This window comes from Leucoraja erinacea, unplaced genomic scaffold, assembly GCF_028641065.1.
Source record: "Leucoraja erinacea ecotype New England unplaced genomic scaffold, Leri_hhj_1 Leri_549S, whole genome shotgun sequence".
NCBI lineage: Eukaryota > Metazoa > Chordata > Chondrichthyes > Rajiformes > Rajidae > Leucoraja > Leucoraja erinaceus.
Genome location: NW_026576453.1, coordinates 1 through 2,736, shown reverse-complemented (window position 1 = coordinate 2,736; position 2,736 = coordinate 1). Strand labels below are relative to the sequence as shown.

The following is a 2,736-nucleotide window of genomic DNA, read 5'->3' as shown; positions in this document are numbered from 1 at the left end:
AATGTGTTATATTAGCGTTTTGAAACAAACATTTATCGCATCTGGGAGAGACATTTGGATAAAATTTATTCAACCTCGTTTTTGAATAATTGAATCTTTCCCCTCTTAATTGGATCATTCGCACCCCTAATATTCCTGCTACAAAATGTGATTCCTCCATTCTTTATTCGTCTATTGTCTTGCATTGTAAATCAGTTTTGGTGGTTTTGATTCATATGGTGCAGCTAAATACCTCAGGATTTTGGGTGATCATCCCAGACTTCTGAAGTTGTTTTACATCTCCTCCCTCTATTGAACCTCAATGAAAAAAAGAATAAAGCACATATTGTGTTAGTGATGAAAAAAATTAACAAGTGAAACACGTGAAAGTGAATTTAAAATAAAAGTGACTTTAAGGTATCAAAAAAGCGATACCTTAAAAACAAGAGGCCACCAATGGTGGCTAAAATTGAATTGACCTCCGTAGTTGGAATTGTACATTGAGTTCCGTCCCCTAGACAGAGTATCATAAAAGAATACAGGCCGTTTCATCTTTTTGTAACAAAAAATTGTCCAGTCAGGACGAATAATAACAGAAAAAACTTCAGAAATAGAGAGATAGCACAATCAAGCCAGAGGCAAATCAAACCTGTATGTTCAGTTCTGGATTTTCAACATGTTACCAACATTCTTACTGATGGAAATTAGCTTTCATTTATTGAACACTATTTAAAAACTCTTTGCTTTAATGTTACCTCTGGCTATTCATGCAAATTCCTTCAGTCTCAAAAATGACCAAGGCAGCCTATAGTCAACCTCTCTCCCCCTTCTCACTCTCCTCCGTCTCCACCCGCGGGAATGTCCCACAGTCACTGACCATGATGCACCACCATCGGACCCCAACCCCCACTCAGGGTGATTTGCCCCTCCCTCCGTGACTGTTGGACGCTCCCATGGGTGGAGACGGAGGAGAGAGAGAAGGGGTAGAGAAGAGGAGAGAAAGAAGGGAGGGGGGGGCAGGGGGGGAGAGAAGAGAGAGAGGGGGAGGGGGGGGGGGGGGAGAGAAGGAGGGAGGAGGGGAGAGAAGGGGGAGAGAGAGAAGGGGGGAGAGAGAGGGAGGGGAAGAGAAGAGGAGAGAGGGAAGGAGAGAGAGAAGGGGAGAAGGGGAGAGAGAGAAGGGGGGGGGGAGGGGGGGAGGAGGGGGAAGAGAGAAGAGAGAAGAGAAGAGAGAGTGAGAGAGATGGAAGGGGGGAAGGAGAGAGAGGAGAGAGAGAGAGGAAGGGGAGAGAGAGAGTGGGGAGAGAGAAGAGAGGAGAAGGGAGAGATGGAGGGGGGAGAGAGAGGGGGAGAGAGAGAAGAGGGGAGAGAGAGAAGAGGGGAGAGAGAAGGGGGGAGACGGGAGCATGGGGTTCATTTTCCCACACAAGCTATAGATGACTGGGCAATCTGAACCCAAGCACTAAGTTGAAAGCGTCCGAAGGTGTGCATCCCTCGGGACCGCCCCCGAGGCAAATCAAACCTGTATGTTCAGTTCTGGATTTTCAACATGTTGAACATTCTTCGGAGACAGTCGGAGACAGTGGGTTTGCCGCCATTGAGCGTTGTTTGACTTCTCCTGACGTAGGTGCTGTCGTAGTTGTCGCCAGGTGATGTAGTTTGTCACCGGTGCTGACTTCAGTTTTTTTTGGTTTTTAAGGTAATGATTCTATTTCAAATTATATGCCGAAGGGGGTCCAGTCGCCGGATTTTCGGTGACCTGTTATGACTATGACAGTTGCCAACAGTCGCCTAAAATTAGCCTAAGTGGAACAGGGCCTTAAGGATGCAATGAGTGAGAGGCGTGGAACAGATTCAGATTGCATTACATTAAGTTGTTGCTTTTTCTGCCATTTCACAGATACGCCACTGACTTCTGACAGTAGGAGATCTGACAAAGCAGCTCCAGAACTTGAATTGCTCAAAAGCCTTCTACAGGGTGTACTACAATTACTGCCGGGTCTGATATTCTCCTGCAACTGCTGGGATTCTCATGTTTAACGTGAGAGTTCTCTTCCTCTCCTCTGCAATCTCTGTCTTTTCCCTGCAATCCAACGAGTTGTAGCTGCCTGAATGCTATTGGAGACTGATATACAATAAAATATTAGGAAATGTACCAAGCTGGATGGGGTCTCATCAGATACTGTGCTTTTCCGGATGTAAACAATCCTATAGCTGTTTCAAACAACTTTTCAAATGTTTTTTCTTGATTTTTCATGGGATATAATTTGGTACGAGAGTTAAAGCAATCATGTCTTGGCACACTAAACAATAGCTTCAACTCAATTACTTATTAAAAAATTGTGATCATGTAATCTAAAAGGTAGACAAAAATGCTGGAGAAACTCAACGGGTCAGGCAGCATCTATTGAGCAAAGAAATAGGCGATGTTTCGGGTCGAGACCCTTCTTCAGACTTCTTTAGTCTGAAGAAGGGTCTCGACCCAAAACGTCACCTATTTCCTTTCACTCCATAGATGCTGCCTCACCTACTGAGTTTCTCCAGCATTTTTGTCTACCTTCAATTTTTCCAGCATCTGCAGTTCTTTCTTAAACATGTAATCTCCAGGTCATTTTTAGATACATAAAACAAGATGACAATCAGTTCACATATTTTGTATCTATTTCTTTAGCTGGGTAAGACTTTTAACAATCTGTTGGCAATATCTTGTGATCTGTACTTAATAAATTATAATAAAATATGATTATCACAACCTTTCAA

The 2,736-nt window shown here is 43.6% G+C and overlaps 1 long non-coding RNA gene across 1 annotated transcript; it reads right to left on the bottom strand.

Moving 5' to 3' along the window:
* Positions 1 to 114: 114 nt before the first annotated feature.
* Positions 115 to 1,623, bottom strand: LOC129694111 (uncharacterized). Its single transcript, XR_008722956.1, has 2 exons — positions 1,499 to 1,623; positions 115 to 628 (listed from the first exon to the last, which is right to left on the bottom strand). It is a non-coding gene; the product is annotated as an uncharacterized LOC129694111 (long non-coding RNA).
* Positions 1,624 to 2,736: the final 1,113 nt, after the last annotated feature.